Raw genomic sequence first — 9,876 nt, 5'->3', positions numbered from 1 at the left:
TAAAAAGAAGGTGAAATTCTCAGGTAGGTGTTGTTTGGACTTCTTAAGCAATGACTTGAAGGTATCCTGATGATCACTGAGTAATTCAGATCTCAAATATATCAATTTAGCAAACTGTGTAATTGTAACATTGGTGATCAATACAATGTAAAAATAAAGATAATAGAACCTAAGAATAGGTTTGTGATACAAAAGTGTGAGGTATTAGTTTTCTTGGGAATATTGCCAACAATACCTAGTATTCCCTGGTGGTCTCCCATCCAAGTACTGACCAGGCCTCACCTGCTTAGCTTCCGAGATCGGACGAGATTGGGCGTATTCAGGATAGTATGGCCGTGGGCAGTTGATTCAGGAATGGAAGCAAAACACTTCTACTTTCTGTACTTGACCGAAGTAGGGCTCTGTAGAGCCAAAATCATGTCTTTCCAGATGAGAGCGTGTATAAGAAGGACACTTCTGCTTTCTGTTGTGATGGCAAATTTGTATGGGAAAAAACATTGGGGGTCATTCCGAGTTGTTCGCTCGCAAGCTGCTTTTAGCAGCCTTGCACACGCTAAGCCGCCGCCTACTGGGAGTGAATCTTAGCTTATCAAAATTGCGAACGAAAGATTAGCAGAATTGCGAATAGACACTTCTTAGCAGTTTCTGAGTAGCTCCAGACTTACTCGGCATCTGCGATCAGTTCAGTCAGTTTCGTTCCTGGTTTGACGTCACAAACACACCCAGCGTTCGCCCAGACACTCCTCCGTTTCTCCAGCCACTCCCGCGTTTTTCCCAGAAACGGTAGCGTTTTTTCGCACACACCCATAAAACGGCCAGTTTCCGCCCAGAAACACCCACTTCCTGTCAATCACATTACGATCACCAGAACGAAGAAAAAACCTCGTAATGCCGTGAGTAAAATACTTAACTGCATAGCAAATTTACTTGGCGCAGTCGCACTGCGGACATTGCGCATGCGCATTAGCGACTAATCGCTCCGTTGCGAGAAAAAAATAACGAGCGAACAACTCGGAATGACCCCCATTATGTTTAAACCCAGGGCTACTATCAACCAGATGAGAGAGTGTCAAAGTAGAAACAACTTCTGCTTTCTGTTGTGACAGTATGTATTCTACTGACAGAAACAAATTGCTTGAGTCAGAATGACTGTCAACCAGATGAGAGCGTTGGAAAAAAAAGCAGGAAATTAGAAAGGAAAGAGCTTGTACAATTTTTGGCACAGTTCTAATACTGCTAGAAATAAGTACCATGATAATACTTTGTTAATAATTAGCCAATTGACAAGTAGTATTAGTGCTGTACAAACATAGCATAGTCCTGAAAAATTGCCAGGTAGAATCCAACAAAACTGAGCACAGTGCTCTACGTGTGATGATACTTAATTACTTAATGCCCAATTGTCAAATAGTATCAATGCTCCTTATGCAAACAGAGCATAATGATTTGACAAATTACCAAACAGTACTGATGCTCCACTATTGAGCATATCACTGTGAGAATCAATGCAGACAGAGCATAATGATTTGCCAAATTACCAAGCAGTGTTTATGCTCCACTTCAAAGCAGAGCATGTCACTGTAAAGATAAATGAGATGATACTTTGTTACTAGCCCATTACCGAGTGGTCCCAATGTTGCATGTCTTAGAACAGCACAGTGTAATATATATCAATATATGGTGGTGTTCTGTTGATACTAAATAAATCCCTAAATAGTGCTGCAAACAATTAGCCCATTACCAAAAAGTATCAATATTGCACAGAAAGACCACACTGCTGTTAGGGTGGTCTTCTGTTTGCCGGCGGTCGTAGTGAACCCTGCTGTTATAATGGTAATCTGTTTCTGAACAACCTTTCACTAAAAAATTGTAAGTGCTATATATACAAACAGGGTGCCGTGTTGGATAACATGTAATTAAACATTAGTACTGATTTAACCTATTATGCCGAGCAATCTTGGCATTGCAGGTCCAGGAGCAGCAAGGTATAATGTCCTGATTAGAACTGTAAATGGTTAGCCTGTTACCAAGTGGTGTCAATTTTACACAAGGGAAACAGACCACAGTGCTGTATGTAATGATACTTTGTTACTAAATACACTATCATTGAACAGTGTCAGTGCTATATGTGTAAACAGAGCACTGCACTGGCAAGTATGTATTTAAGCACTTGTGCTGATTCAACCAAGCCGAGCTGTCTCGGCATTGCAGGTCTGGGAACAGCAGGATATAATGTCCTAATTAGAACTGTAAATAGTTAGCCTGTTACAGGTGGTGTCAATATTCAGAGCACCATACTGGCTAGCGTATATTTGAACACTGATACTGATTTAACCAATCACTTGGTAAATAACAGGCCTATGCTTATAAGGAGCATCAGAAACATATCAAAAATAGGACATGTCCTTTGTAAATAATTAGCCTGTTACCAAGCGTGTATTTGAACACTGGTATTAATTCAACCAATTACTTAATAAAAGACAAGCTTGTACTTATAAAAAGCATCTGAAACATAACAAAATATATCCTTAATATTAGCAGGGAGCACAAGACATACTTGCTAAATCATGTGGGAAAACATATCAGCGGTTTATCTGCCCAGGTATATAGTTACAACTCCAGGGATGGAAGTACTGTGGCTGCCAGTCACTAGGATCCCAAGGCTTCAGGGATCTGTGCACTGAGGTCCCTGCTCGCTGCATTCCCGATTGTCTCAATGCTCCCCATACTCAGTGACTGCGTGGCCACCCATTCCGGAACGGGCGGTGGCGCAATGACATCACTAACTTGACGACCTGCCTCTCGACGTACGTTTCACCTTTTGCAAGGCTTGTTCATGAAAGCCTCATTCTGCCTCTCTCCTAAGCTTAGTATTAATGAGCAGGACTGACCAATCACAGCCCATGATTATTGATAGACGGCTTAAAGAACCAATTTGTTTGTTTTATAAACCTGTACAAATTCCCCATCCTGGTAGTGGGAAAATTCCATAAAAAAATTTCAACATGGGAACCTGGATATTAATCCAATCAGCAATGATAAATGTATTAAATATACAATGAATTAATTATATACAACTTTTTACATATACTTATCCATATGCATACACATATCCACCCGTGCGTACCCCCACAAAAGCATATGTACGTGCATTGGTATTATTGCACACATGGGTACATGCTACGGTTGGGCATTTGCAAGCAATTATGCTGGGTCTATAAATGTTCGAAAATTTATAAATGAACATTTATAAATGTGCGTAGATTTATTGCATGGAGTGAAGCAATTAGATAACCTGTGTTACAAGTGTACAGTGTGGTGCAACTGATTTATGAGGTTTTATGTTACAGTTAACAAAGGCTACTGTGAAAAGGTGATGATGGTTGTTCTATTGATATGTGTGCTTTAAGTATTCGTGGTGTGCATCGCAGACACACTGGGGCAGATGTATTAACCTGGAGAAGGCATAAGGAAGTGATAAACCAGTGATATGTGCAAGGTGATAAACACACCAGCCAATCAGATCCTAACTGTTATTTACATATTGGAGCTGATTGGCTGGTGCCTTTATCACCTTGCAAATATCACTGGTTTATCACTTCCTTATGCCTTCTCCAGGTTAATACATCTGCCCCACTGTGTGATATGGCTTGTGCATGGGATTGGTGTTAAAATTGGCATCGATGTTGTGGTAAAAAAAAAAGGGGGAATGGTGTGTGAATTTGTTTGAAGGTATGCACTATTGAAAACCTGTTATAGGTGTGTTGATGGGAGAAAAAAAATGTTGGTTGTGTGCTAGGGTGTGAATTTGCCTATGTGCCGTGTGGTATTGAAAGTGAGTGCTGTTGTGAGAAATTGTATTGTTATTATAGCATAATGGTGTGGGTGATGGTAAAGTGAAACAAAAATTGTGAACAAAATGGGCACACTAGGTGTAAAAATTACACATCTAAGTGGAATGGGTTGTAAATATTGTTGTGAGTGCATAAGAGTGAGGTGTTGATCAGTGTGCTAATAGAAATTATACTGTGGTATATTGGATGGATGAATGGAAAGATTTGGGTGTGCTGTTTGGTGTATGAATATTGTGTGACAATTTTGATGTAACTTTGTTGCTCTAAAGGATTTGGAAAATTATTGAGATGAAAAAACTGTATGTACAGGTTGAGTATCCCTTATCCAAAAAATCACACATATTTTGTTCCCCTACTGAGATAATGACACATATATATGTATATTATATTATATATCTGTATAATATAGCTATATATTTATATAATATATAATATATATGTCATTATCTCAGTAGGGGACCCAAAAATGAGGGATTTTGAAATTTGGATAAGGGATACTCAACCTGTATCTAATAAAATTCTAGGATTTATCCGGTATTGCTATAAACTCTCAGAGACCGTGAAGTTGAAATTGACTATTCTTCTGATTGGTGTTGAAGGAACTAATTGATAGTACTAAGTTTGTAGGAAAATGCTGTAATATATGTACAGTATTCATTAAGTCACTTTGGCATAAGAGTATCCAATCTAAAGATCCACTCTGATTCCTTCTTTTGTAATGCCACATTTGAATCTCCTCCTCTTAGGCCCAGTTTGACATGTTCGAGACCAAAGATGCTTAGGTCTTCAATTCTGCTGTTGTGGAAGTGAAGAAAATGTCTGGCTACCGTGGTGAGCTTCTTGAACCTGGCTGTATCAGATATGGCATTCCGTACATTCCTTTTTGTTCCAGTGTTCTCACTTTAAGCATGCGAGGTGTCATACCAACATATCTTAGACTGCATGTACATGTAATGCAGTAGATCACATTCTCAGTTTTACAATTTAAATAATCATTGATGTTCACCAACTGATCTAATTTATCAGTTATATTGGTGGTATTTCTGATGTTAGAGCATGCTTTGCATCCCCCACATGCGTAGCTGCCCTTTGGTGTTTTCAGGTTTAGATAGATGTGTAAAATAGCTTTTTACTAATTTATCTTTTAAATTTGGTGCTCTTCGCCACCTCATATTGACGTTGTCACCAATTTTTTCAGACAAGTCCCCATCCATTTTTAGGATGTGCCAGTGAGTTTGTATAATCTTTCTGGCATCTTTCCAATTTTTACAAAAGTCTCCTATAAATCTCAATGTACCTTTGTCATCTTTAGTTCTACTTTCTTGAAAAACCAGGGAGTCATGTTGTATTTTTTGAACATCTGATTTAGCTTTTTTAATTAGCCTATTGCTGTAACTCCTTTCTTTCAATCTCACTGTCAACTCAGAACTTTTGATCTTGAAGGTGGAATCATCTGAACAATTTCGTTTTAATCTAAGAAACTCCCCATTGGGAATATTTCTTATTGTTGGTGGAAAGTGACCACTGGATGAGTGCAGCAGACTGTTGGTGGAGGTTTCCTTTCTGAAAATTTCTGTGGCAATGTTGTTTTCCTTGTCCTAAGATCTAAAAAAGGAATACTGGTTTTGCTGCTGGTGTAGGCAAACTTGAAGTTGACGTTGTTGTTAAGAGAGAGAATATACTGATCCAGTTTTTCTTGGGTGGCATCCCAGATCAAAAAGATATAATCTATGAAACATCCAAATGACAATATGGTTCGTATATTCTTCTTGATTGTCATTGAACACTATTTCCCATCCTAGGAATAGGTTTGCATAGGTGGGCGCACAAGCTGCCCCAATGGTAGTACCCCTAACCTGGATATGGAAGTGGTTGTTAAATAGGAAATAGTTATGGTTTAAGACAAATTAGAGTAGTTCCAATAGGAACTCTTGGAATTCACCAATTCCTTCCATTAACAGAAAGTATTTGACAGCGTTTATGCCTAAATCATGTTTTATTGAAGTATATAATGACTCTACATCTAGACCCACCAAAAGATGGGATTCTTCTAGATGTATACCCAAAATTGTTTTCAAAGCATCAGTAGTGTCTTTGATGTAAGAGGGGAGACTCAGGACATGTTGTTTCAAATAAACATCCAAAAAGCAACTTGCTTTTTCCAATAAACCACCATTACCAGATATTATGGGTCTACTGTGAGGATTCTCGAGATTTTTGTGTATCTTTGGTAATAGATACAAGGTTGGTGTTCTGGGATGGAGGGTGTTCAAATAATCCCATTCTATGTTGGTGATTGTTCCAAGTTGTAAATATCTATTTATGATCCTTGTATACTGAGTTTGAAAATTCAGAGTTGGATCGAATAGGGTGGTCTTATAGCAGGAGGTATCTTTCAATTGTCTATCGGCCTCTTTCAGATACAATGTTGTCGGCCAGATGACTATATTGCCTCCTTTATCAGACATCTTTATCTGGACATCATCCCATTCCTCATTGAGGGCTTCCTTTTGTATTTTAGATAAATTACCCATGGTTCTATGTGTTTTCTGATGTCGGTAGATTGTATCAATGTAACGTGAGACCAAATTGAGAAACACTCTAACCTCAGGGCATGTATTGTCCTGAGGGTAGAACGTTGACTTGTTTTTACATATCAGATGTTTAGATTGTGAGATTTGTTTGTCAGACAGTTCCTCCTGATTGATTAGAGCTTCCTGTTCCTGCTGCTACAGGGTGGGTGTTTCGGAAGCTAAGCAGGTGAGGCCTGGTCAGTACTTGGATGGGAGACCACAAGGGAATACTAGGTATTGTGTGCAATATTCCCAGGAAAACTAATACCACCCACTTTTGTATCACAAACCTATTCTTAGGTTCTATTATCTTTGTTTTTACATTGTACTGATCACCAATGTTACAGTTACACAGTTTGCTAAATTGATATATTTGAGATCTGAATTACTCAGTGATCATCAGGATACCTTTCAAGTCATTGCTTAAGAAGTCCAAACAACACCAACCTGAGATTTTCACCTTCTTTTTATCTTGTACCTTATTTGGTATAAAGGCAATCAAGGATTTTCATTTAACATGAGGCTCACTATTTTGTGAGAATTTTAATTAGGAACAATAAAGGCTTACATAGTAACCCTTAGAGGGTAAAATAAATACACATTTTTCATTTTTTCATTATTTATTACCTAAAGAGGGCTTCCAAAAAAGGTATTTTTGTCTTTTTCTCCCAGTTTTCCTGTAGTTCTTGAAAGGTGTTCTGCACATCTAAACTCCCTTTGTGCCTCCCACGGCACCTTGGGATCTCAATATGGTGCTGCAGTTCCTCCAATCAGACTGGTTGAGCCTTTACAGGAGGAGGGCATAAAATATCTTACGTGGGAGACCGTCACACTGTTGGCCTTGGCTTCAGCAAGACGTGTGTTTTGTAACTGGGGGCTTTGTCTCACAAAAGTCCCTATTTAATTTTCCATGAGGACAGAGCTGAACTCAGAACTCATCATCAATTTCTTCCTAAAGTGGTGTCGCATTTCACATCAACCAACCTATTGTGGTTCCGGTTGTCACCAACACCTCTGCTACTTCAAAGTCTTTGGATGTAGTGAGGGCTTTGAAGGTGTATGTGAAGAGAACAGCTCATCACAGAAAGACGGACTCGCTGTGTATTCTTTATGGTCAAGTTCAAACACTTTTGCTAAGTTCTAAAAGTTCGATACTTTGGCCTCTGAGGACCTTCAGTTTAGTCAATCAGTTCTGCAGGAACCTCAGCACTCTTCCCCCCAGTTTGGGAGCTTTGATACATTCCCATGTTACTAAATTGAACCCCAGTATCCTCTAGGATGGAAGAGAAAATAGGATTTTAATTACCTACCGGTAAATCCTTTTCTCATAGTCCATAGAGGATACTGGTTGCCCGCCCAGTGCTTCGTTCTTCCTGCACTGTTACTTGGTCAAGTAATGTTGGTTCAGCAGTTGCTGTTCCTGTTTCAAGTTTGGTTAGCTTGGCTTTCCTCTTGTGTGTGCTGGTTCGGAATCTCACCACTATCCTTATCTATCTTCTCTCGAAGTATGTCCGTCTCCTCGGGCACAGTTTCCTAGACTGAGTCTGGTAGGAGGGGCATAGAGGGAGGAGCCAACCCACACTATCAAATTTTTAAAGTTCCCATGGCTCCTACTGGACCTGTTTATACCCCATGGTACTAAATGGACCCCAGTATCCTCTACGGACTACGAGAAAAATATTTATGTCATTTCTCATACATATCTACTTTTCTTCGATCATCATTGTGTGGACCATTCACGCAATTATTTAACCAATCCCTGATTTATCCTGACTCAAACGTGAATATCCCCCTCCTCCACCTGCTCCAGAAACCAAATTATGTTCACAGTGATGTACAGTAACACAGAATGGGAATAAATAGCCCACATCCAAGGTGGCCACCACAGACTCCCTGACAAAGGCTCCAACTGGCCGATACACATAGGAGAATAAAGCTCTCTTTGTATGAAATCTGCATTAGCATACTATCATCCGAGCTCCTTAAAACACTGTCCAGGCTCTACAAAAATACCTGGGTCTGAGGAAGGCACAGAGTCGCAAAGCAATGATCACGTGACCAGAAGTCCTGTGCCGTAAAGCACCAGTAACACCAATGAAGAAGCAGCAGCCATAGGACTCGCTGGCAAGATGGACACAGCCGGACGCTGGGACACATAGAGTGGAGGTACAGGTCAGACTCTGTAAGAGGAAGGAAAGCCCGGCAGGTAGTCCCGACAGGTCTCAAAGCCATTGATCCCCCCAACTGGGATGCACTGTAACTGCATCCCAGTGGCTCTGGGACTCAGATGTGTTTGTAACAGACCAGGTGCCCTCCACCCATATATGGAAAATGTACATTTCCATAGTATGAGGTAGCAGTGACAGATGATCAGAAGTGATCAGGTCGCAATACGTACTAAGGGGCAACAACTTTAGAAGACTGGTACTCCCTATTTCAAAATGGGTGCCTCTTAATTACTTGCACTGCACTACAATATTTTTGTAATGTAGAGGGCTAATGTCTAATAATCAGTGTGAACACCAGGTATCAGATGTTATACGGTCATGCCCTTCTTTCAAACAAGGGTACTTCAAAGCACTCCCCTTGCCATTTTTTTCAAGTATAATTTGCCCAATTTCATTTCCCAAATCCTGGGATTAGGACCAGTGGGACACAAGATTTTTTTTGTTTAGTTTGACCCTTGCTGTGGACGAATAGTGGTGCTTGCCCTTCACAGTCTTACTTTATCTCCAGAGGATGATCACCTCTGCAGAGAAGGGGCTATGGATACAAGATCCTTATTATTTGTATTGGATCAATTACAGCCTCTGTTTAATAGTTGTCCTTTATGCTGTATACTGTAGCTGTAAGCAACCTCACAATGGAGGGAATTCTGCAACTAGGAGGTTAATTGCAAATAAAACTTTGTTTGGGCACTGGCATCAACTTGATTTTGGAGTGATTAGAGGTAGTTGAATCGCACCAAAAACTATTTTCACTTTGTAATATCACTTTTATTTGTCATTGGCAGGAAGTATGTTGGGATACAATGGGCCCAAATCATATGCCAATACCTAAATGTATCAGGTTGAAAAGGACAATATTTTTTGCTGATCTAAACATCAAAGAATGTATTATTCCAGGTTATAATACATAGACAACATACTGTACTGTACTACTAATTTGGGAAGGTTTGAAGAAGATGCAGATTTCCCTGGTCAATGGGCATAGGGTCTTATTTAGGTTAGTTAGAAAACAAAAGAGCAAGCAACTGGTCAAAACCATGTTGCACTGCAGGTGTGGCAGATGTAACATGTGCAGAGAGATTTAGAATTTGGTGGGGTGTTTTCAAACTGAAATCTAAATTGCAGTGTAAAAATTAAGCAGCCAGTTATTTACCCTGCACAGAAACAATATAACCCACCCAACTCGAAATCTCTCTGCACATGTTACATCTGCCCCACCTT

At 39.7% G+C, this 9,876-nt stretch overlaps 1 pseudogene; it reads right to left on the bottom strand.

Annotated features, from left to right (window-relative positions):
• Positions 1 to 223: 223 nt before the first annotated feature.
• LOC134950808 (5S ribosomal RNA) lies at positions 224 to 341 on the bottom strand (annotated as a pseudogene).
• Positions 342 to 9,876: the final 9,535 nt, after the last annotated feature.

The sequence above is a fragment of the Pseudophryne corroboree genome, chromosome 8 (genome assembly GCF_028390025.1).
Source record: "Pseudophryne corroboree isolate aPseCor3 chromosome 8, aPseCor3.hap2, whole genome shotgun sequence".
Classification (NCBI taxonomy): Eukaryota; Metazoa; Chordata; class Amphibia; order Anura; family Myobatrachidae; genus Pseudophryne; species Pseudophryne corroboree.
Note: the sequence above shows the minus strand (reverse complement) of the source record. Positions and strands in the feature narration are given on the sequence as shown.